The sequence below is a fragment of the Lithobates pipiens genome, unplaced genomic scaffold, assembly GCF_037356315.1.
Source record: "Lithobates pipiens isolate NorthernLeopardFrog02 unplaced genomic scaffold, aLitPip1_a1.2 Scaffold_19, whole genome shotgun sequence".
Lineage (NCBI taxonomy): Eukaryota > Metazoa > Chordata > Amphibia > Anura > Ranidae > Lithobates > Lithobates pipiens.
In genome coordinates this window covers 260,997,532-261,024,862 of record NW_027507764.1, presented here as the reverse complement: position 1 = coordinate 261,024,862, position 27,331 = coordinate 260,997,532, and positions in this window count along the sequence as shown.

Sequence of the window (27,331 nt, the reverse complement as noted above, 5' to 3'; positions counted from 1 at the left end):
AATATAGTAACTTAGGATCGGAGGATAACTTAATATAAGTATTGGTATCACCTAGGATCCTATTCATCTCAGCTAAATAATCACCACGATCCAATATTACAATTGCCCCGCCCTTATCGGCTGGCCTGATGACAAGGTCCTTCCTATTACAAAGTGAGTCTAGTCCTTCCTGAAAATTTCTATTCATTAAAATTTTCTTAACTTCCATTAAATCAAGATCCCTCAAGACAACATCCCTGAATACTCGCAAAGATGATAGAAGTGTGCCTGGGGGGTTGAAAAGTGAAGCATTCGCTAATCCAGAGTCAACCACCTGTGTAGCCACAGTATTCCTATTATTCACATTATCTTTGTTAGAAGACCCCATCATATGTCTTTTAATATTAAAGCGGAGGTCCACCCTAAAATGGACCTCCGCTCATTGGAATCCCCCCCCCTCCGGCGCCACAATCGGCACCTTTCAGGGGGGAGGGGGGTGCAGTTACCTGGATAATCCAGGTAACTGCACCCACTTCCGGGCTAGCTCTCTGCGGAACGGGGCGTACGTTACGCCCCCGTTCCGCAAGCGCCCGCCCCCTTCAGCAAGTGCCCCGCTGCCTGCTGGGAAACACACAGCTCCCAGAGGCAGCGGGGACCGTCCGGATTGCGCCGCGCGGCTCGCGCATGCGCAGTAGGGAACCGGGAAATGAAGCCGAAAGGCTCCATTTCCTGATTCCCATACCCAAGATGGCGGCGGGACCCGGCAGCCGAGCGAGCGATCGGCTTCGGGTGCCGACATCGCGGGCGCGCTGGACAGGTAAGTGTCACTATTTAAAAGTCAGCAGCTGCAGTATTTGTAGCTGCTGGCTTTAAAAAAAAAAAAAAAAAACGCGGAGTCCCGGTGGACTCCCGCTTTAAGTTTTCTTACAAATTTATGAACATCTATATATGTTTGGAATTTATTCAATCTTGTGGGTGGCACAAATTTCAAACCTTTGTCTAAAATCTGCTGCTCTGATTCAGACAAAGGTTTTGAACTTAGATTAAAAATACCCTTGCCTACTACATTCTGGGCCTTTTTTGCTGTTCTAGCTCGCCTCCCCCCTCTGGTTCCTCTCCTCTTTCTCCCAACCTTTTGATACCTTGTGCAGGTTTGGGAAAACCCCAACTATTGGGTCGGCTCAAACCCAGGGGGCCTTTTCCCAACTGATCACTAGTTGGAGCCCGCTGGGGCCCACCCATTGGGGCATCCCGAACAGGGGCAAACGGGGGTTGTGAATTACAATCCACTTCTGGACCTTTTAGGTCACTCAGAGGAAAAAAAGCATTTCTGGTAGGGATATTATAATCCCAATCCGAACGCCCTCCCATATTGTCATATACAAAAGAATCATAATCATATTCATTACCATTATAATAACTCCACCCATCATGATGGTTCAAAGGTGGACCTCTTCCCCTTTGATTAGGATATTGACCCCAATCCCTCCCCCGGGGTGGGTAATTTCCACTATGGGGAAATTAGTCATTTGCATTCCCATTTCCATGACCATTAAACGGTCTTGGGGGGCCAGAAGGTCTGGGAGGGCCTCGTGGAGGCGCTGCCCCTCTATTATTACCACGTCCCCTCCGAGGGGATTGGTAAGAATAATTAGTCATATTAGGTTGAATTTTATTGGCGGGATGAGACCGTTTCTGATTGAGGGGTTGGGTGGGTTGCAAACCTCCCCCACCTGGAGTGCCCACTACCTGGGTCAACTCCATCTCCATACCTTCCTGTTTAGAAGAATAATGTTGAATGCACAACTTTCAAATGTCTTCCTAAAAATGTTTTGAAGTGAACTTTGGTCAGATTCAATGAATATTTAGAGTTTAGTTGTATACACAATTCCAAGAGTCTAAACAATGGGTTCCATTAGATAAGGGTGATTTCTCTGTGAGAACAATCCAGTGATGTATCTGTATACTTTTTATGGCAGTGTTGGGTTTATCCTTTTATCTATCCAACAATGTAATTATCTTTGATTTCTGCTTCACAATAAGTTGATTGTCTGAAGAACCAGTTTTTTTCTATTCTTGTTTTAAGTGGTTTCAAGAGGATAACAAAAGCAGGTAAATATCAGTTGGTTTCGATAAAAGGGCGCTATTGTTCAGGTGGCCTTGTTTCAACATAAGGTTTGTGTATTGACCTCAACCCTCCACTGGAGAGCATAATTCAATCAGTCGTCTCTGGTGGTGGGGGGATACTCCCCTGGTATGAGGACTCCTTGGTTGAGTGTTTCATGAATTATGGAAATTTTTATGTATCCCGGCCATGACAAAATCCCCCTTTGAATTCCAGGTATGTAAGGGAAATGTGCATGGAATTCACACCCTAACATAGCGATGATTAGATGTTTGCTTGTAGTCTCTACTGATAGGTGGCAACTTTGTAGGGATCTGGGGCCTTTTCTGTCAGTAGTTTCAGATGACTCCAGGTGCATTTTGGGGAATGAAGATTTCAGAGGAAGGTCCTATATGGGCGATGAGACCGGCCTGACTTGGAAAGGACCCCCTTTTGGTGCCCGGTCATTGCCACTCCCGATCACTGATTTGGACGCAGGGACCTCATTAGGCTCACGCATACTGCAAGGGAATAGACAGTTAGAGTATCACATAGATATAGAAAGATATTGAAATTCCGGTGAGGTAAACTTGTTAATTGAGCTTTAATTTAGAGGTTACCAATCATGACCTTTCGATCACCAAGGAGGGGTAGGAGGGTTCGTTCTCCAACAAATATAATTGGGATTTGGTATGGCAAGCACGTAATTGATTGATGTACACCCATCTCTCACTGATTTCAACATTCCATAGAATATGCAATTTAGATGCCAATTTATATCAGAAGTGAAAAGATGCTTCCTGTCCTAGCCACCCGCAGGCATTGGCATCAGATCTGGTGGCACAATGTCTCCTGGGGAAGCGCACTGACTCCTGGGAGCTATGAATCAATCTTCCCAGGAGTCAGTGGGGCTAGCCACCTCTAATTATCGCGATCTTCCGAAAGTGGAAGTGATGCCAGGACGTTGCCATCACAACGGGGCGGGCACTTCTGCCGGCGCCACCCATTGTGATGGCAACATCGGAAGCTTACGGCGCTGCGACGTGGACTCAATGAGCATGCGTGGGAATGGGCAGCATCACCATATTCCAGAAGTGTCTACTTGTGGGCTTCACATGCACACAGGCAAGATGAGAACTTCTACAAAGAAATTATATAGGTTGCTTTTAGAGACGAAAACGGACATTGGGGATATTATGCACCAAAAAAGTGAGTGGTACATTTTGATTACATGAACTCAGGAATTTAGAAAAAAATAATATATTATATGTTGGATCTCCACTTTAAGAAGTTTTACCCTTACAGCCTTACTGACCGGACACTGAAGTCTGCATCGTTAAGCCACCTGTGCCTCCTGTAGGTAAATGAGAGCCCCCAGTCCTGAGTGCCACAGATGAACTCTGGACTGTCAGTTTGGATTAAGGATTTAGGAGGGCCCATGTATTATCTACCTGCCTAATTATATGCATCTACATTTCAATCAGCTAAACAGCTATATGTCCTTTATGGGATAATTACAATTTACTGCTCAATTAGGAAGTAGGACGCTAGTATATGCAGTCTATTGAAAACCAATACTATAACCAAACCTTAACCTTTGAGCTATATGTATGCCTGATTGTGTGGATGTGTGCGTAGCTGCGATCCCTTTCTCTTTTTAATGACAGCGTTGTCTTTTTAATTATCTTGGAAGGTTATACACAGACTGCTATTTTTGGTATTTTTGATACTATGGTGTGTTTTTTTTAATAAAGTTTCAATTCAACCGTTCATTTACTGCAACCCTCTTGGAAGGCTTTCCCTTACTCTTTTCTCATAGGCCAAGGTATTTAGTAAGAGGCATGGCAAGTTTTTTTGTCATAATTGTTTGCATTTCCTTTTTTTTTTTTTTTTTTTACATACTGTCACCAGTGCAGTACAGCATCATCATATAACTGGTGTGGTGGTGATCAGGGTCACTGACTGGTGACAGTACAAAAAAAATACACACTTTGATCAGGGCAATATAATGTTACCGAAGTTACCATACCATAGTAACATTGTATTATACTGGAGAAGTGATCAATATATATATATATATATATATATATATATATATATATATATATATATATATATATATATATTTATTTACACATTATTTTTGCTTATAGCAATGAATTTAATTGCTATATGAAAGCCTTTTTCTAAATAAAATTGATTAATTCAGTTTGTTTTGTTGTGTTTACCTGCAATTGTTCACAGCTGATCACATGGCAGAGAGGGGCTGTGATTAGCCCAGCCTGTATCATGTGATCACTGTGACCAGTGTATAGAATCTTTCTCTTTCAGGTTGGGGCTGATTTGATAGGATTTGCAAAAATGGTGCAATGAGTATGGCATGGATGATCATATGTGCCCCCTTTCAATATGACTGTAAATGTGCTTTCACTTACTTGTGTGGAGCTAGCTCACTTAATGTAATACTAACCGTTGCCCAATATGGTGGGTGTGTTACTTCCTCCTGGTTTGGGTGGTCATCAGAGCAGAAGTGATATCACATTCTAGGGGACTCCATTTCTATGGAGTGAAATATAAATTGACATACTTAAGCCTCTATTAGCTGCTTTGCTTATCTATAGGGGCATCCATCTGCCCCTATACACAGTCACACACGGACTTCAACTGGGAGTTGAAGTCCGTGTGTGACGTAACGCGTAGGAAACCGGAAGTGACGTCTACATCCGAGCAAGTCGCTCATTGATCTGTTGCTAGCTGTGTACCTGTCTTTCGTTCCCTCTTGTGAGTAGTTAAAGTTACTTTTTAATAAAATCATTTATTTTAAAATACTCCAATGGTGGATGCTTTTTACCTGTCGTTTTGAGCATTTCCGCTGGTAACAACTATGAGGAAATCGGCACCGTCAGAAGTCCTCCCTGCAGTCCCCCTGACCCTTCCAAGTACCCCCTGCAAATAAGCCGTTTTGCTGCACACCTCGCAGCCGTGAGGTAATTACTTAGTGTAACTAGCACTGGCACGGAATACCATTGGAAGAGAGTTGGCTTGGCACATTGCACTTTAATTTTGATTGTGATATTGCATCCAAAATTGCACGATTGGACTATGTATGGGACACTCTATTGAGATTCACTGATTTGCTGCTATTGGTTTTTTGTTTGAATTGCTTATTAATTTTTTTCTCTGCATTTTTTCTGCATTTTTTCAGCGTTTAGATCACAGAATTTTTTCTGCGTTTATATCACAAATATATATTTATTTATATATTGCATTTTTAACCTGTTATATGCACTGTATGGATTTAAGCACATATTTGCTTGATTTTTGACACCTGAGTGATGCACAGACACTTTAAATTAGTTGTTTTATGCAATGCACAGATGCACTTTTAATGCAATTCCATAAGCACTAAGTACTGTTGTAGTTTACAAGCACTATTGCACTTTTTGCCTTGACACTTATTCGTATATTTTTTATTGATTGTGTTAGTTCATTTGGTACTAAGGAAGCGCAACACAAACCCCTCTGTCTGTTTTTTATGCTATTTCTTTTGACACTATCAGTCAAAAGGTTTAGAACACCCCCATTTTCTTGTTTTTGTGGAAATCTATGTAGTTTAACCAGTTGACGTCCGTGCTATAACCAAATGACGGCCACAGCGCAGACCTGAATTTCCAGGGAGGCCATCATATGCACTGTGTATGCTCCCTGAGAGCGCTCCGCAGGTCGTGCTGTGATCACCGAGTCACTGAGACTCGGGTGATCACTGATCCAAGTAAGGGGCCGGTCCCGGCCCCTTCCCATGTGATCAGCTATCAGCCAATGACAGCTGATCACATGATGTAAACAAAAGCTCGGTAATCTGACAGCATGAGAAGAAAAAAAAGCAGATCACTGGCTTATCTGCAAGGGACATCGGTCCCGAAGAAGAAGAGGCACTTATGCCTCATCTGTGCTCACCACTACTCCCTGCCAGTGCCATCTGCCATTGCCACCTGCCAGTGCCCACCAGTGCCACCTATCAATGTCCATGAGTGCCATCTATCAATGCCCACAAGTGCCACCTATCAGTGCCCACCACTGCCACCCATCAGTGCCCATTACTGCTACCTATCAGTGCCCATCAGTGCTGCCTCATCAGTGTACATCAATGAAGGAGGAAAAATTACCTGTTTTAAAATTGTATAACAAAATATATAAATATTTTTTTCTAAAAATTTGGTCTTTTTAAAAAATTTTAACAAAAAATAAAAAACGCAGTGGTGATCAAATACCACCAAAAGAAAGCTCTATTTGTAGGAAAAAATTATAAAAATGTAATTTGGGTACAGTTTAGCATGACAGCGCAATTGTCATTCAAAGGGCATCAGCACTGAAAGCTAAAAATTGGTCTGGACGGGGGGGGGGGGGGGGGACGGGGGGGGGTTTAAGTTCCCAATAAGCAAGTGGTTAATGTCTCAATGTACTCTGAAAATAAAGCATAGAAAAAATAAACAATTGGAAATAAGAAAGAATTCATGGACTCATTTTCTTTCCATCTGCAATGGAAATCAAATATTGTTCATATAGTTCTTTCCAACACTGTTGCAGAAGTTCTCACAAATGTGTTGCACTACTAGGTTGCTTTGCCACCCATCTATCTAGTTCATCCCAAACCAGCCTACCATCTTTCTCTTTACCTCCAAGGTAGTTCTGACACAGCCTGGAGGTATCTTTTGAGTTATTATCTTGCTGTAGGATGAACCCCTGACCAACTCGGCATATTTCAGAGGGAATTGCATGGCTCTGCAATATGCTGTGGTGGTAGTTTTGGTACCACTCACTCTGTGCAAGTTGTTGACTCTGGATCCAGCAAAAGAGCCCCTGACCATCACGCTTCCTCCTCCATGTTTGACAGTTGATGTCACACAGAGAAACCATCCTTTTACCTACTCACTGCTATACAAAAACCCATGTGATGAACCAAAGATCATACATTTTGTTCAATTGGTAGACATGTGCATTAGTTTTTGTCCGAATGCATTTTCGTATGAATTTCAGGTATTCTCATTATCGTTTTAACAAACGATAACGAAAGTGCAGAATCCAAAAAACTAAACTTCCGACATAAACAAATGCTTTATTTTTGTTTTCTTTGTGACAACAGTTTAATATAGATAGGAGATTCGACATGTTGCTGACAATAACAATCTGTGTCTATCAAACCTGTGGTCAAATGTGCCTAACCTTAACTCTATTAGTCCAGGATTATTCTACATAGAGAGAAAAGATTTGACATATGATGATGATGAATGTTATTGGCTGATTTTAACCAAAGAGGAGGAGCAGTAAAATAGCTAGAACTAAGTACACATGTACATCCAACTTACTTTCCCTTACGATTGCTAGCAGAGAGAGACACACACACTGAATCATTTCAGAAGACAGTCAATCTTATCTGGTCCGTTTGTCAGAGAACCTGAATTATTTAGCAATTAAGCATAAGCGCAACAGCAGAACAATAGTGAAGCAAGCTACCATTCATCTTAACTTTTTCATAATAATATGCTGCTATTGTGTTAGTGTTGTGAACTTGATAGTGATACTTGTGTTACTAGTGTTGTGATAGCCTCAGAGGCTGCCCGTGTTGTGGGGAGGATTTATTATTATAGATTCTGTATTACCTGTCTGACCAGTGATCACTATCACCAGTCAATTTTCTGTTTGAACTATATACATTCAACATGAACGACAAAGATTCAACAAAGCAACAAAAAATATACAAACATTGAATCTTTGGCTTATGGTGTCTGTCGAAATTTCTTAGAAGGAACAGCTAAACTATAAGAAGTCATACAGTTTAGCTGCTCCGTCGAATCTTCTTTGAATGTTCGACAAACACCATAAGCCTTCAATGACAGATTCAACCTTAATTAATTTGGATTTTCGGACAAATGCATTTTTTTTAACGAAAAACAAAATAAATAAAAACAAATTTCCGGAGTAACTAAATACATTTATTTTATGATGAAAACGAAATTCCGAAACAATATATTTCAGTGTGCACATGTCTATTAATTGGTTCATAGGGTCTTCCAGTCTTCAGTGGTCCACTGGTGGTGCTTCTTGATCCAGGAAAGGCTCTTAGCAATGGCTTTCTTATAGCCACTCAACCTGTCAAACCTGCAGCTCGACATCTGTTCTTCACAGTTGAAACTCAGCCTTACCTACTTCAATCAGTGTTAAACTGCGGTTGAAGCTGTTGTCCTGTGAGCCACCTGTAACACAAGCAATTAACTCTCAGAAACTTGTCTTAATATTCTGTTGTGGCTTTGAGTCTGCCTGGAAAAATGGAAAAATAAGTTTTAAAACTTTTGACTGGTAGTGTAAATATATTTGATCTCAATATTATTTTGTTTATTAGGATATTTGATGACAGATCATTGGGGGATATGTATTTTATATCCTCTAGCTTACTATAGAATTTCTTTATTTATAAATTTGAGCACTAATTAAATATAATATTGAAGAGTGTATTTTTTTTCTATTCCCCTGGTGACTTATTTAATTAGGCTCTATATGGTACATACTATGGAAACATTTGAGGTTTTCCAGGGGAGACCTATAATGGAGACTATGTACATTTTGTTTTGGTAATGTATTTAGATTATTGGTGGAATAGGTCAGCATTGGACCCAATATGGGGTATTTAAAGTAATATCCTTCAATGTTACAGGTGCTACCTAGCCCTAGACGTTCCTCCCTTATAGGGAGTATGATTCATTGAGAATTAAAGTATCAAGGTCCCTGCCTTCCCTCCTTCCTTCCATTCCATTGAGATTTTTTATTTTTTTGTAGTATGTAGTATTTTGTGGAGTCACTACTTCATTTTTGTTGACATTGTTATGTTCTCTTACTCCATTTCTTATTTATTACTATACTTTTTTTTCCTTTTTCTGTCAGAGGATGGTCTCCATCCCATGGGGAGGCTTGGAGTGGTTGGGGGTCCCCAGGCTCCTAATTCCAATATTGGTGTTAGTACAATAAATATATATGATATTACTGAGATAACTTTGGTATTTAAACTCATTATTATAATTTTGAATGCTGACTGTTCTGTATAGTTTTACAGAACCCGAAGAAACAAGGTACTTGAGTCCCGTGAAACAATATATTGCTCAATTCTCCCTCAATTCTCCCTTGCCAAAGCCATTCTGGACTTTATTTTATCACGTTCCAGCTCATGGAGGAGCCAAGTAGTATTGAGTAGTGTGGGACGAGTAATATTATGCTGTGAACTATATTTGTAGAATGTACAATATGTTTATGGATAAAAACAAGGGGAATTGGGACTTTAAATGAAGCACACTAAAGTGCCTCCATCCCGGTAATAGGTAAATATAAAAGTTGGGACTTTAGATGAAGTACTTGGATAGTGGAGGTAAGATAAACCAAGTTTAACTTTCACCATGGAATATTTATTAATTGTAGAATATGCAGACAATACAGATTATACATTCAATATGCATGTGAAAGAATGCACATGACATAAGCGTGGTAAAAAAAAATACACCAACAGAAGCACATGATAATGATTGAATAGTATAGTAAATATAGCGTAATAGTGCCAATTGCAGCATGCCTGACACCAACACATGTACCCACATGGTGAATATACATCCACTGAATAAAAAAGAGTATTTAATTATAAAATAAAAAGAATCAAATATAACTAAAATGAATATGGTTCCATATAAGATGTAGCTGGGACATCTAGTCAAATCGCGACACGTTTTGTGGATGTTTCTCCACTCATCAGGAGCTGATGCGACCAAAGTTCCTAAAGAATGTATAGAGAGAAGTTATGAACCATACTATCCATATAAAAAGTATATATGGGTGAATGCGCATTAAATGTATATAGGTTGTTAGCCAAACACACTCACTAATATGGACGGCGGATGCAGTACGCGGTGGCGTGCGCAGGGTGGGCCAGGAGAATGATCTCCCCATGGAAGCTGAGGCAGCATAATATTGGCATGTAAGACTGGGTAGAGTAAGAAAATACAGAAGTGCGGCAGGGTGTCTCAAAAAAATGAAGTTGTAGTCAGTGTTTAAAACAGACACATCTGGGAACAAAGTATTAATATGTATATAGTTTATTTTAGTAAGATCTTATTTGAGAATAATAATTTATACTGAACCCAGTAGGTTCCAGAAAAAGTGAAAACATAGTGAAAAAGATATTAAGAGATCAGCGTGTACCAGTGAAAAGTATTGAGTGACTGTGCAAAAAATAGGTGAGAATATAATTGAGTGTGAATGCAGGGTTGTAAGTGAAAAAAAAAAACTAAAAACTGTAAAAAAAAAAAGTCACCAAGAAGAAATACGAAGAAATGAGCCAAGAAAAAAAAAGAGAAAAGAGAAGAAAACTCACCCAGAAATCGCACCCAAGCACCATCAGCAAACCATATGGCTGGGGAGCACTGACTCCAGAAAGAGATTAGCCATAGACATAGCTAGCTCCAGGTGGGGGGTATTTAAATATGTCGCCAACGCCACGTACATGAAACAATGGAGGAGAAAACGCACCTGAACTGAGTATACACTCAGCAACGGGCGTGAAAAAACTCCTCCAAGGAGACATGGAGAACTTGATGTATATTCACCATGTGGGTACATGTGTCGGTATCAGGCATGCTACAATTGGCACTATTATGCTATACTTGCTATACTATTCAATCATTATCATGCGCTGCTGTTGTTCTATTTTTTACCACGCATGTCATGTGCACACTTTTACATGCATATTGAATGTATAATCTGTATTGTCTGCATATTCTACAATTAATAAATATTCCATGGTGAAAGTTAAACTTGGTTTATCTTACCTCCACTATCCAAGTGCTTCATCTAAAGTCCAAACTTCCTCTTATATTTATGTTTATGGATGTACAGTATATAAAATAAGTTATGTTAGATGAAGTACACCACAAGTTTTAATGTTTTTATGCAATAAACTGATGTCATTTTAACAGTACATGTAATGTATTTTTAGGCACCTTTAAAGTCACATGTTTAGGATTTATTTGGTATACATTGAAATTTGTAGGGATGATGATGCCTATCCAGGCAACCCTGGCAATATACATGTTTTCACTTATTATTTTCATTCATACTGAGTTACGTTTGGTGATGATAAAATTTAATTTTTTTAAGTGTGTGTTAAACTAAGCTTGTTTTATAGTATGGCTAATTAAATCATTAAAATTAAGCTGTGCTGCATGTTTCACCAGTTTCAATTGAGGTAATGTTAAAGTAGCCCTAATAAGCGGCCCTAAGCAAGGAGGTCTCAAGCTTTTCCATACCCATGATTTCTATTGCAGTCCTCGTTGTGTTCACAGAACCTTTATTGAGCTTTAGTTCACTTATTAATGATGATCTGGGATTTGGAGTGGATGGAGAATGCATGTGCCATCCCGTGGCTCATCCCATGATAAAATAATTAAAAACTAAGCAAGTTGTTAAATGTTTCTTTAAGGATACAGTTCTGCCTTTCATTCTAAAATGTCAAGAGTGCAGGAAAGTGTAATTTTTCAAAGAACCATTAATAAATCCTGGATTCCCAGGACTACAAAACCAGATATTTGAATTTGAATATCTTATTCAAATGACCCATACTGTATATTTAATGAAATTTAAAACCAAGAGAAAGAGTAAAGTTATTTATCTGATTTACATTTAGTCATAATACTTTATACTGCAAGAAATTAAAAAAATAATAACAGAATAAAACAAAAAAAAAAAACTTTTACCTAACCACTTGAGTCCCCTGGCCTTTTTTCCCCAAATCTCTTGAGCCCCAGAGCATTTTTTTTTAATCTTGACATTGTCTCTGCATTAGGCCTTTTATTATTTGTAGGCCACCCTAAAGTAGCCTAGATCCTTTTTTTTTATAACAGATAGAGGGTTTTCTTGGTAGCAAATATAGATACATATATTTTTATCTCCTTGTCTTTATTAAAGTGTTACTAAACCCACAACAGTAAAATCATTCTGTATATGCAGTAAAGCATGCTTGTTATACTCAATGTGGAACCCAATGCCGCATACACATGATGGGAATTCTCATCGGAAAAGCCCTGGATGGTTTTTCCAATGGAATTTCGACGGAATTCCGCTCAAGCTTGTGCTGACTACACATGGTCACACCAAATTCCGACTGTCAAAAACGCGGTGACGTACAACACTATGACAAGCCAAGAAAATGAAGTTCAATGCTTCCGAGCATGTGTTAAATTGTTTCCATGCATGTATAAAAAAATTTCCACGTCGGAATTGCTACAGACGATTGGAATTTCCGATCTAAACTTTTTCCATCTGAAAAATTGAGAACATGCTCTGAATCTTTTTCTGGCTGAATTCCACCAGCAAAAGTCCAATGGAGCATACACACGGTCGCATTTTCTGATGAAAAGCTCTTATCTGTCTTTTGTTGGCCAAATTTCCGATCGCGTGTACGCGACATTAAGGGGTAATCATCTGCATTGTGTAAAAAGGCTGTTAAGTCATGTCTTCTCTGATCATCTCCTTCTTCCAGTGTCTCCAAAAAATAATCTAATATTTACAGAGCCAGGGGACATGCTGCACATGCTCAGTTTGATGTGTATTGCTAGAGAATTTTTTTTTTCATGGGAGAGTGCATGTGATCAGCACAGGGCCAATCAGCACTGTCCAGACAGAGGGTCTGGGACCCTGCATTCTCATAGCACAATAATGGGAGAATGCAAGCTCCCCCTACAAGCTTTAACTAGACACTCATAGAAGTCCCAAGACTGCTATAAACTGCTGATGAAAAAAGGTATTTAGCAGTTTATATTTACTAAAATAATTGCATTTCCATGTTCTATGTACTGTGGGAGATATAGTGAATGCAGGGTCCTGGGTTCAGTAATCCTTTAAGAATAAATTGTAAATAATTTTCAAAATGCATTCTCCTGCAGTCTTTTCCATTGACACATTTACATAATTTTATCATCCCAATATTTATACCTCAAAACATAATCATTAAAGTCTGCTCATTAAAATTATATCACAATAGTGCAACTTGTATGCAATTAAGTTGAATGGTAAAGCTCAAAGTGAAAGTGTTAGTCTAAAGCCTCGTACATGTGATCGGATTTTCCATCAGGAAATGTGTGATGACAGGCTGTTGATGAAAAATCTGACCATGTGTATGCTCCATCAGACAATTGTTGTCAGATTTTCCACAGACAAATGTTGGATAGCAGGCTTTAAAATTTTCCCTGGACAAATGTCTGTTGTCAAATTTTCCGAGCGTGTGTCCATCTGTTAAAAGTCCAAAGTGCAAAACACATCTGCTGCGAAGCAAGGACAAGCCAGAAGCGGTCAGTCTTATAAACTAGCATTCATAATGGAGAATTAGCATTCGTGACGTGGCAAATTATGAAATCTCGAAATGCAGCGCACATTCTCTTCTTTAATGGAACAATAATGAAGCTGCTTTGCTGGTGATACTGATGGAGTTATTTCAAACAAATTTTCAAATATTTTTTTGTTCTAGTGATATCAAGAATAATATTATTTTTTATTTATTTTTTTTTATTTTTTTTGGGCAAGTTACCACAACACCATTATCCCATAGTTTTTAAGATCAAAGATACACTATGTTGGCGTCCCTTGTCAATTTTACATTGCATTTTTTTAAATGTAACTGTACTCCCAAACTGTCATTCGAAGTAAAACACATAGCCAAGTATTATTCTCCACATTTTTTATAGTGCTTTAAAAAAAAGAATACAAATACAATTAGATATGCTCAATAGACCAAAAAACTGCATTCTATGCATCCAAAAATATAGAAAATATACTAAATCAAATCATTATTCAACCAAAAAAATGATGTCAAGGCAATAACTCCAATAACTCCAAGGCCAATAGTAAATAACACGTTATCTCCTCCGATTCTTCAACATGTCTGGTTGACGAACGGCTGTTTAGAAACAAACTGAAATGAAAAGTTCTAATTTAAAGGTACAAATCAACACTCACCAACTTGAATTTCTACTAACACAAAATTAGCAGAAGGAGCCCAAAGGGTGGCGCTAAGGAGCTGAAAAATCATGTAGTATGTCACTATGTTCATGATTGTTGGCCAACAATTGTGTGCCATGTGTATGCAAGGCAAGTTTGGGCCAACACCCTTCGGACAAAAGGCCACGGTTTTGTTGGCTAACAATCCGATCGTGTGTACGAGGGTTAAGAGAGCTTTGTTTGCCCTTTTGACATTGAATTGAGATGCATGCAGAGAAAGAAATCATTTAGTGTAAAAATGTTAGCCAAATAATAAGGTAAAATAAAATTGGGATGGGAAGGGGACAAATTAGCGTGAAAATATTCATAATCATCAGTAAAAATGAATTGACATTGTGTTCATTACACAAGTATTTGAGAAGGATGGGCAACACACCACAATGTTTAACTATTGCATGTGTTAAATATGCGGTAAACAAAATCTCCATTAACAGATGCAAATAATATTTTAACTATAAATATATTTGAGTTAGGGCACTTTCACACTCACAGTGCCCGGGTGTCTGCGGCAAAGCGGCAATATTTTTAGCGGTGCTTTACTGTCTTTTTAGCTGCACTTTCTGGCCACTAGCGGGCCGCTTTTAAGCCCTGCTAGCAGTCGGAAAGGGTTAAAAGTGCTGGCAAAGGGCCGCTGCAGCAGCAGCACTTTGCTGACACTTCTGCAGCATTGCCCATTGATTTAAATGGACAGGGGTGCTTTAGGAGCGGTGTATACACTGCTCCTAAAGCTCTTCAAAGAAGCTGCTAGCAAGACTTTTTTTTACATTGTGCCAGCACACTGCTCCAGTGTGAAAACCCTCAGGTTAGTGTGTTGAGCAGAGTCACTGAGTAGGGAGCAACACAGAGTGACTAAGTAGGAAGCCTGCGATTTGATCAAGCTCAGCATGACTGAGCTGACCCAAGCACAAAGTGTTTGGCCAGCTCCTAGGACAAAATGTGCCTATTTCCATTAATTTGTCACTTTGTAAAAAGTACCAACATGGTTTGTGGTGTGGAGGTGCATGGCAATGCAGATTATACTTTCTCCCTTTGTTTATAGTCTAACTTAAATTTACCAAATAAATTACACAGACACCATTGAGTGGCAAAATTATGGCGGCGGCACATTTATTGATTATAAATAACATTTTTGATGAATAACAACTTCATATAAATACATTATTTATTAATAAATTTCCTTGAACTTTATTAATCTGCAAAATCTAATTTTGCTCAGCCCTAAAATGACTCAAGCACAAATCTCATGAATTATAAATATCTGTCCCCCCTTTCTATAAAAGGGTGATGAACCACATAAACATGCCTTGCAACAAGGGGGGGGGGGGGGGTTGGGAAGCTCCTTCAGCTGTGACAGACCAACTGGCAGTTTACCTAAAAGCAAAGTTCTATTTATAATAAGCCCCACTTCTAGAATTTTACAATTGTACCATATGACCTAATGGGAATTTCCAAGAGATCATGTGATGCATATCCCAGTCTCCTTGTTCCTGTTTTCCACCTGTTTCTATTTTGAATATTGAAAGTGTTATTACCCTATAATATGTGAACATAAAAAAAAATTTATACTAAGGGAGGGGCAAACGCATGCCCATATGCTTGTGCCCTCCTTCTCATGGGAATGCACATTGCACTTTCTCCCTTTGTTTATAGTCCAACTTAAATTTACCAAATAAATAACACAGACACCATTGAGTGGCAAAATTATGGATACGGCACATTTATTGGTTTTAAATAAAATTTTCGATGAATAACAACTTCATATAAATATATTATTTATTAATACATTTTATTGAACCGTATTAATCTGCAAAATATAACTTTGCTCAGCCATAAAACGACTCAAGCACAAATCTCATGAATCATAAATACCAGTCCCCAACCGATGGACTTGCATCTTCAAGTCTGGCCCCACCCCAAGACCACGGCCAACTCAATACTAGATTGTAACCCTAAATTAAATATATCCAGCCCTACCTCAGATAATTGCATGCCATCTGACCTATATAAGCCACCAAATCCTTCTTCAAGATCTAGGCGTCTGTATGAAAATCCTCCTATAATAGGCTTAACTATTTCCATTGTTTTATTTATTCTATGCCTAATTGTTTCCACATTTTTAAAGTTGGGATTGCTTAACCACAAAAGTCTGGGAACAATTTCTAAAAAAAATTACTTTAGTATTTGGGGACAACATGGTGAGACTTTATAAATCCCTCTTCATTTTATACATGAGATCCAGGGTGTTGATTTTTCCCATATCATTACCCTCAAGATGGATAATTACAATATTAGGATTGGCCAAGCTTCAAACAACCTGCAAATATGAAAAGAAAAATTAGCCCAGCAGAGACCCCAGATGCCTTTCCAGAATACTTGAAAATTAGCAAAATCCAAGGATAGATTTGATGTATAATAACGTAGAACAGCTCTTTTAAACGCCCAGTAAATAAATGAGTGTCCTAGAATCCAAACTATTTTTCTATCACCTGGAATTTAAAAAGAAAGTTCAGGTCTCACATAAATTTTGAAACATTGAGATTCCCATCTGCCCAGCCTTTGTAGGATGGAGTCATAAAGTCCCATTCTTGCAGCCTCCGTAGCTGCCCCAATACGAAAATAATAGACATAACTTTCAATTTTTGTAATCTTAACCTTTTCATGCAACCTTTCAAAACAAAATGAAACTGGTACCTGGTCAAAGGAGAACTATCTGCATGAATAAGAAACTGAACACCCGCCTAAGGCCTAATACAAATGTAATTCCTTACCAGGACTAATGACCATATAATTTTATCGTCACATGTATGTTGATTAATCCACTTACCTCTACCAATCCTATTTGTCTAAAGCCTTGAACACACGGTTGGATAATCTGTCGGAATGCGTCTTATCGGACCGTGTCATCAGATAATCCAACTGTGTGTGGTATGCATCGGACTGATTCCGTCCGAATCTCCATCCGACCCAATTTTCCAACATGTTGGAAATATTTCCCGACCAACTGGGCCGGATGGACCTAATCCGATCATGTATAGAGCATTTTCATCGGACCAAGTGCCACGCATGCTCACATTCAAATTCCGACACGGAAGCACTCGTTCAGGTAAAACTACTGCTCGTAAGCGATATAGCACATTCGTCGCGGTGCAATGTTAAAAAATTATTCATCAAGCGCATTCTCTTGTTCTTTACAATGCTGCAAGAATCAACTTCTTTTGATGCTCATAGTCACACACACTTCTCCCGAACGGATTTCATTACTCTTTTTTAACCATTTCAGCAACACAATTTTAGTTTGCATCACATCTACACAATGTTTGATTTTTTTTTTTTGGGATGTTTTTTTTTGGGGGGGGGGGGGATTCCCTAAAAATCTCCTTTAAAGACACTGGTCATTTCTCCTTTTTTTTTACTTTTTATTTTTGGGTGTAAACCTAAAACAACAACATTATTGTATTTTTTAGATTTTCTTTTTCTTTTTTAATCTACGGGAGGTTGTTTAGTGTTGGTACCCCTTGTTCTTTAGTTCACTTTGTATTTTGGAAATGTACCTGCCTGCTCACAAATAAACTCTACTTTTGGAAGGAAAACACATTACACAAGTATTTCATCAAACAAAAATAAAATTTATTTTGTTTGCTCGAAAATAAAAATAGGAACGCAGCACTGGAGAAACTTCTTAACTTTGGTGCAGCCTTTGGCCCCCAGGGCAGACATGACTAAATGAGATATCAAAAAATTGGTGACATGAGGAGTAGATATCTCAGGGAGAGAAGTCTTCTCCTGAAGTCCTAGAGAGCAGGAAATTCAGATGCCATTTCTGTCCCCAGGATGGTGATCTTCAAGAGGCTACATCTTCTGGCACACCAGACTCAACCCAGGCCATCACTCTCTGATCTTCCTTTGTGACTTCCCACCAGGCATCCTTCCAGGCTGTGGCTGGGCTCCTGTAGCTGGGGCAGGAGGAGAAGGAGGGCGTTGGTGGACTTTCTGGCTGCCACTTGCCACAGCCTCCCCCTGACTGAGGTCTTCCTGTGTATGAAAAGGGGACATAGTTTTCGTTTTTTGATCATCAATCACAACATTTTGTGCTCCTGGCTTTTGCTATTTGACTGTTACCAAATAGAACATACTATCATTCTGACACCAGCATTTTTCTATCCAGTCCCAATCATTTTTAGTCACTACTGTCTATTGAGATGTAAACCACTTGGAAAAATCTCAACTTACTGAGCAATAAGAACATCTAGTTAACATCATTAAATGTAACACAAGAAATATGTTCAACAATGCAATACCTGTCTCAAGCTGGGCCCCACCACATGGTGCTGCCTGGAAGGCCCAGGTTGGACATCAGAAGCCTCAGCTGGGGGTGAAGGATGCCTTGGAGGAAGCCTGGAGAGTGGTGGCCTGAGTGGTGGCCTGGGTACCCCCTGGTCTACCAGAAAATGCAGCCTGTCAAAGTTCACCATCCTGGGGTAATAAACAGCATCTGAATCTCCTGCTCTCAAGGACTCCAGGTGCTTCTTTCTCTCCCTGAAATATGTAAGCTTCATGGCCACAATTTTGCGATTCAGATATGTCATGTCTGCCGTGGGGACCTTGATCTGCACCAAAGCAAGCAGTTTCTCCAGTGCTGCGTTCCTCTTTGATCTGTCATAATAAAACTTGTTGTGGAACTGCCACAGGCAGGGCATCTCCATGTAGAGCTCGAGGAATAGCCCCATAAAGTTGGCATTGTTGAATGGGTCCATTTTGTCTGCAAGACACAACACAAGACAAACCCTCAAATACTAATAATGCAATTAAAATCCCTCCTAATCTTGTCCCAACAGCGACCTAGATACAAGCAGTCTAGTCTAGTGAAGCACAAAGTTAAAAATGTTACCTTCGTTTCCACGTTCGCCGCGTCCGTGACTCACACTCTCCTCCCAGATCGTACGGACGATACACATGTGTGGCGTTTTATATACAGTGCGCATGCGTGAAACTCCGCCCGCCCCTGACGTTCTTTCCAGACTATTCCCCGCCCCTTCGCTTCCCGCGCAGTGGGGAGAGCACATGGCGGAGAGAACGCAGGTGCGCAATAATAGTTCCACTTACGAGGAGGAGGGTGAGGAAAGCCCGGAGCCTGAAACGTATCCAGGAAGACAAGATTTAAGGCCTCAAATATGTATTTTGGAGAGATGTTGGAGATGGTCGACATATCGAACAGGACCGACTATGATGGGAAGTATGGACCTTACCCAAACCCAAATATCAGAAAGGCCAAGATTATGAATAAAGTTGTGAAGAGTCTTCTGAAGAATTTTGGGGTACGCTGATCCAAGGATCAACTGAGAAAACGCTGGTCAGACCTGAAACTGAGGGAGCATGAGCAGTACCTAAGGATAAAGCGTGTTCTTAAAAAAAGTAAGTAGTTGTCGTGTGTTCATATGATTATTCTTGCTTGCATACATGCTCCATGTGCTTTGATTTCATGTTGTGCATTTTAAAATGGCCACTTTCAAGGTCATGGTTTCGTTCGTTCGTATGAAACATCGTTCTGCAGGGAAGTATTCCAGCTTAACAAAGTGGCCCTAATAATGTTATCACCTTGTAACTCGGCCCAAAAACACAATTGTACAACACTTCCAAGCAATGTTTCAGATTCCTATTTCTGCCCTCTGTGTGCTAATTAATCTTTGTTTACATTCTCATAGGGGAGAGAAGACTCGGCAAGTATGAGGACACCAGGGACCATGAGGACACCAGGGACCACACCCCTCCCAAAGAAGGGCAACTTCCAAAAGAAGAAACAGAGGAGCAGGAGCAGGAGCAGGAGGAGGAGGAGGAGGAAGAAGGAGAGATTGTGGAGGTTGGCCAAATTGTCACCACAACAGGTGAGTGTCGGAGAACACAGCTTCCGGTAAGCTCATAAATGTATATCACCATATTTGGATTACATGGTGTGTTTGTTTGATTTTTTTCTAGGTGATGTGGGGGAAGATTCCCGTTTTACCAGTGAAAGTGCCCAGATCTTGATCGGGGAGATAATGGGGTGCAATAGGGATTTGGAAATTGTACAACAAAACATCAATGATGTTAAAAATAAAATGAAGAACATCATTAATGTTTTGGGGAGAGTGTGAAAAATAAAAAACTAGATAGGGTTTTATTTTTGCTTTTAAAAAAAAAAATGTTGTATTTTGCATAATTCCAAATTTGGAAGATGCACAGAGTGTGTAAACATGCGCTATCTCCCATCATGGGGGGATCAATGTACATGTGTAGTGTAAAGTGTCTGAGATGAAGGGGTTGCAGCCCCAAAGCATGTACATTGATCCCCCATGATGGGAGTTAGCACATGTTGACACACTGTGTGCATCTTCCAAATTTGTATTTTTAAGGGGTGACACCCCATGTGATGAAGGCAATATCAGCCCAGTTTGTACATACTCATGTCTGATATTGTCTTCACTTTTCCAAGTTGAACTTTGTAAGTTCCTGTGTTCTGTATTTTACGGTTTGATACATGCCTGTTTACACAAAAAAACAAGTAAAAAATAAATATGATTAAACTCGGTTTTGGATACCCAAAATATATTGGTTTGTTGTAAAAACCTTTACTAAACGCACATATGAATGTGCTTGTATTAAAAAGTTGAATTCTCAACAATGTGTGGCTTCCTTTTTCATTGGGCTTAAAATGTATTTGTAGTCAAATTTGAGTTTGTGCTGAGAAGGAGTGTGATTTAATAAAGGCAACTCCACTTTGCACTCCAAGTGCAGTTTCAGGTGTACTTTTGCAGTGCACTTGTAGTGCATAATGGATGTGCCTTTAGTAAAAAGCACCCACAGTGAGGTGCAAATTTGGACAATCATGCCATTTTCCTGCCATGGTGCTGAAAATGAGCATGATTTTGATCAGTAATGCACTACACATTAGTTAACAAAAAGAAGGTGTGTGTGTGTAGCAGACCCACAACATAATAAGATTATCTGAAGAAGATACTGTCCCCTCATCTCGCTCTGAACTTGGGTTTGCACTGTTGGTGAAAAAGGCACAACTTTAATAAAACTGGCAAAGTGGGAGGCCACAGTCTGCCATTCCTGTTGCCATGGGCGTCCGCAGAACTTTTTTCAGGGAGGGGCATCATTTTAAGGTCACCCATGCTCTGACCCTTTTCGGCAATGTCATTATCACATTATCACGGTCATAGACTGCAGACGTAGTACAGGTGATGGTCAGAGACTGCAGACATGGCCCAAGAGACTGTCAGAGACTGCAGACATGGCCCAAGGGACTGTTAGAGACTGTGGACATGGCTCAAGAGACTTTCAGACTGCGAACATGGCCCAAGAGACTGTCAGAGATGGCATACATGGCCTAAGAGACTGTCAGTGACTGCATACATGGCTCAAGAGACTGTAAGAGACTGCAGACATGGCACAAGAGATGACCAGAGACTGCATACATAGCCCAAGAGACTGTCAGAAACTGCATACATGTCCGGGGTGATAGAGAGAGAGAGGGGGATGACAGAAAGAGACAGAGGGGGTGTCAGAGAGAGAGGGGGGGGTGAAAAAGACAGATGGGTGAGAGAGAGAGAGGGGTTATGGGGGTCATCACTCCTGATCCGATCCCTGATTCCAGGGGGGGGCACTTGCCCCCCCTTGCCTCTACCTGCGGACGCCCATGCCTGTTGCGTTGAAGGATACTGTGTAGTGACACAAGAAAAAAAAACTAGTAATTTTACAAATCAACATTGCATGCAGATTAGACACCCACATTGTTTGACAAAATTAGTATAAAATTTTTTTAACTGAGTATTTAAAGCCTAAAGTATAAGGTCCCCTTATGAGAGTCCTAACCCCCCCCCCATCCCCCCCATCTGATGGGCCCTTGATAAAAAATGAGGGGGGATGTTTAGGACAGGTAACCCTCTCCACTTGATTGAGAGCTGAATGCCTAAATAATGTGTGATACTTTGTGAAGCCCCTCCTTAGTTACACTATTGGCAGCCCACCGGACAGGTAAGAAGTGTCAGAATAACAAAATGGAAGGACATTTTGACATTCTGCTACTACATAGCAAGAAAATTAATGTGTTAAAAAAATCTAAATAGCATTTGAAAGTATTGAGGCAGGCCCTTACACTACATGCTTTGGTGAATTTGTCCATAAATGTGATCATGATAAAGGTATTTAGAGTGCGTATTGGGTTGGGTCAAGTCATCAGATAGAAGATTGCTATCAGCTGAGGTAGCAGTTGGGGAGAGGGGGGTTCCTAATGAGTTTGGCACAACTCCAAAAAGCACTAAAAAGGTCACTTTGCATGAATTGAAGCACACACATCACATTTGTAGAGATTTTAGGGGGTGTTTAGGGGAAAGCAATACTATGGAGCTGACAAAAGACATTGTCAAGTGACTAGACTATAGTTTTATGGGCCAAGAAGAGCATGGTGGGGAAGTTAGTGAGGCAAATCTGCATGAGGACAAAGGGGCAGAGCATATGAATTAGAGCATATTGCAATGATGGTAATTAGGGAATGAGGAAAGAAATGCAAGACATTAGCAATCATGAAATACATAGAATGTGATGTTTAAGGATAAAACTTAGCATAATATAGTCCTTCTGCAGGAGCTGAATGATGGCAGAACAGGTCTCTGGAATAATGATCCTCAGAGCCTGGGGGAGATGCCTGTAGAGAACTTGAGGTCCTGAAGGCTTCTCCCTGTCGCCAAGTAGCGCAACGTGGCGATGAGCCTTTGCTCCGGAGTGATGGCTTGCTGCATGCAGGTATCCTGCCTGGTGATATAAGGGGACAGCAAAGCCAGCAGACAGTGGAAAACGGGGTCCGTCATCCTGAGAATAATCCAGAAATGATCAGGATTATTCTCACGGATCTCACGGAGCAAAGGCATGTGAACTGGTGACGCTGGTGCAACCAATTCTTGGTAGTCCAAACATGTTTCGTCTACGTACTCATCGTACAGTTTGTGCTGTGCAGGGGTTCTTACTTTGACTTTGACACAAGCCAAAGGGCTTGTGTCAAAGTCAAAGTAAGAACCCCTGCACAGCACAAACTGTACGATGAGTACGTAGACGAAACATGTTTGGAAAACGGTCGGCTGGTCAGAACGGACACCAGAAAGCAACGCTAAACAGCAAGGCCTGAAAGGACGACCTGAATAGCAGAAGCAAGCAGACAATAAAAAATGCCTTTCAAAGCGTACTATACCAAGATAGAGTCCACAATGAGAAGCAAATACTTAATGACTGCACGCACTGATTATCAGATACGCAAAGACAAGCACAAACTGAAGAGCAGTAGCGATCTGAATCACTAATCGGAAAAGCGCAAATCGTCTTTCACCAAACTTCTACTAAAACACGAGATCAGCAGAAGGAGCCCAAAGGGTGCCGGACGTGGTGCTGAATTTCCTTTTTCTAGTCCCGCCGTACACGGCTTACGTCACCGCGTTCTTGTCAACCGCGAAATCAGACAACTTGGACCGACTGTGTGTGTGCAACAGTTTAGGACACAATCCGTCGGACTAAATCCGATGTGCAAAATCCGACGGATTTGGTTGCCAAAATCTCCGACCGTGTGTACGTGGGCTTAGCCCCTGTACACACGGTCGGAGATTCTGCCAACCAAATCCATCGGATTTTGTCCGTCGGATTTAGTCCGACGGATTGTGTCCGAAACTGTTGCATACACACGGTCGGACTAAGTTGTCGAAAAGTCTGATCTTTCAGAAAGTGATGACGTAATTTCGTTACGATGGGACTACATTCAGGCTAGTAGCCAATAGCTTTGATGTAGGAATTTGATCTGAGCATGCGTGGCACTTGGTCCGATCAAAATTCGCTACACATGATCGAAGTATGTCCGATCAAACCAGTTGGTCGGGAAATATTTCCAACATGTTGGAAAATTGGGTCCGACGGAGATTCGGACGGAATCAGTCCGATGTATACCACACACAGTCGGATTATCTGACGACACGGTCCGATAAGACGCATTCCGACGGATTCTCCGACCGTGTGTACAAGGCTTTAGATAATGGAATAAACAATTTAATCCCTGCAGCCAAGACTTCCACATGTTGTAGCAAAAGACCAGCATGAGCTAATTTATTATATGGAAGCAGTTCTGAGATGTGTAATGCTACAAAAAACACTAAAACAAATGCTACCTTAAATAGCTCAGCTTCAAATTATGAGAAACAAACTTCTGAAGTATTCATACAAATCTTTCTCAATAACTCAATTGAAATAGGTCTCCTATTATCAGCTGTATAATGGCTCTTCCTGTAACCTTTCAGAGCTTGTGGTACAGAGAAAAAAGATGTACATCTAGGCACACCTTGCAGTTTTAGAAAAAATGATTCTCCCACCAGAGTGTTAACAATATGATTGTAAGACACTACTTTATGCATTGAGGAACATAAGAATGCTAATATTAAAGCGGTAGTAAACCCGCAAATTTTTTATAAATTTTTTTAAACCTGCAAAGCAAAAGGCATAATGAGCTAGTATGCACCGCATACTAGCTCATTATGAAATACTTACCTTAGAACGAGGCCCCGACATCTGGCCCGATCCACGCCGAGGGAGCTGACATGCTCCCTCTGCGTTTCTTCCGGGTATCGCGGCTCCGGCGCTGTGAGTGGCCGGAGCCGCGATATCGTCACTCCCGCGCATGCGCGCGGGAGATTTCAGTCCAGCCGGTCAGCCGCTGCCGGATTTTCACGGCGAGAACCCCCTTGTGTGCATGCGCCGCTGCAGTCAGCGGCGCATACCGAGGGGAATATCTCCTAAACCGTACAGGTTTAGGAGATATTTTTTTTACCTACAGGTAAGCCTTATTATAGGCTTTCCTGTAGGTAAAAGTTAAAAAATTGAGCATACAACCACTTTAACTGTTCTGAAGGAGAATCAAAATGGAAATGACAATCTCTAGCAAAATTAACCCATTGGTTCCATGCAGCAGAATATTCTGCCCATGGGCTATTTGCGACTGACTTTTTTTATAGAGTCTGTAATAGTTTCTAGATTGAATCCCAAAGGTACTCCAGGCTAGGGATGAGCCGAACACCCCCCAGTTCGGTTCGCACCAGAACCTGCGAACGGACTGAAAATTCGTGCAAACTTTAGAACCCTATTAAAGTCTATGGGACTCGAACATTCAAAACCAAAAGTGCTCATTTTAAAGGCTAATATGCAAGTTATTGTCCTAAAAAAGTGTTTGGGGACCTGGCTCCTGCCCCAGCGGACATGTATCAATGCAAAAAAAGTTTTAAAAACTGTTCTTTTTTCGGGAGCACTGATTTTAATGACGCTTAAAGTGAAAAAAGTGAAGTATTCCTTTAAATATCGTGCCTGGGCGGTGTCTATGGTATGTCTGTGAAGTGGCACGTGTTTGTATGGTCGACCACCCATCTGCACTACACGTATGAATCAATCCTAGCCCTTAGGCTTGGGAAAAAAATAAAGTTTGATAACAATTGGCAAATATGGGAAACGTGGCATAGGCGAACCCAGGTTACGTGAATCCATGACCTGAGAGCTAACTACCCCTAATAGAATGTGGAGACCACACGGGACTACTCTCACTCTTACTAATTCTCACCCTTGGACATGAGACAGACCAGTCTTTGACAGTTTCTTGCTTCTTCTTTTTTTTTTTACTTTTTTGTTACCTGTTATGTTTCAGTTTAATTCCTAGTTTGCTCACCAAAAACTTTATCCACTTCCCTATCATTTGCCTGTTCCTCCCCCCTGTCTGCTTATTATTCTAATACCGAATGTTGGACTACTCGAATGGCAGGAGGGAGGCTCGGTCGCCCCCCTGCCCCCCATACGCGCTGATCCTTTTTCGGTGTGGTGGGTGGGAGGGACTCGGAGGCTGAGGGGAGGGACTGGGAGTATATGCTTATCTGTATATTGATGTATAGCCTAATTGACGACAATGACATATATAATGCATAAGTTTGTTCTTAGGTATGGGCTATTCATGTCCCCTTTGCTCCTGGTTCCCCTCTTTATTTCTTTATTTCTGATATGATACAACTGTTGGGGAGATGTGGAGATTATATTGTGATTACATTGTGATTGTATTCTGATTATATTGTGAAATTCTCTTAATAAAAACTATTTACAAAAAAAAACACCTGGTTGTCAAGGACTGTTTGAACTGCTAAAAAAAAAAAATATAACTGACAGAACTAGCAGAGATCAGGACTGACTCTGCTAATGCTGCAGTTTTGTGTACTGTGTAACGGAAGTGACTGTGATCTACTGACACTGCACTTGTTTGAGGGAAGTTGGGGGTGGAGGGGCTAAATGCAGATGCTGGCTAGAGATGAGCCGAACACATCCCCCCCCGGTTCAGTTCACACCAGAACCTGCGAACGGAGCGAAAATTTTCCCAAACTTTAGAACCCTATTAAAGTCTATGGGACTCGAACGTTCAAAATCAAAAGTGCTAATTTTAAAGGCTAATATGCAAGTTATGCAAAAAAAGGGTTTGGGGGCCCGGCTCCTGCCCCAGGGGACATGTATCAATGCAAAAAAAGTTTTAGAAGCGGACATTTTTTCAGGAGCACTGATTTTAATGACGCTTAAAGTGAAAAAAACAAGTTAAATATTGTGCGGGGGGAGGGGGGTGTCTATAGTATGCCTGTGTAGTTGCAGGTGTTTCCTGTGTTTAGAACAGTCCCTGCACAATTGACATTTCTAACAGAAAAAAAAGTCATTTAAAACTGCTTGCGGTTTTAATGTAATGTCTGGTTCCAGCAATATGGATGAAAATCATTGAGAAAATGGCATGGGTAGCCCCCCTGCCCATTACCAGCCACTTTGGGTCTTGTACGGATATTAAGGCGAACCCCATACCCAAATTAAAAAAAGGAAAGACGTGGGGCCCCCAGGCCCTATATACTCAGAACAGCAGTATATAGGCTGTGCAAACAAGACAGGGACTGTGTAGGTTTGTTGTTAATGAGAATCTGTTTGTAATATTGAACTGGTACATTTTTAAAGTGTAGCTCCAGTCAAAAAATCTAAGGAAAGAGCCCTGCTGCAAAGTATTACATCAAAAATTTTAATTAAATGTCCCTGTTAAACAAAAAAAATTGGGCCTTAGCCACTGGTGGTGGCTCCCAG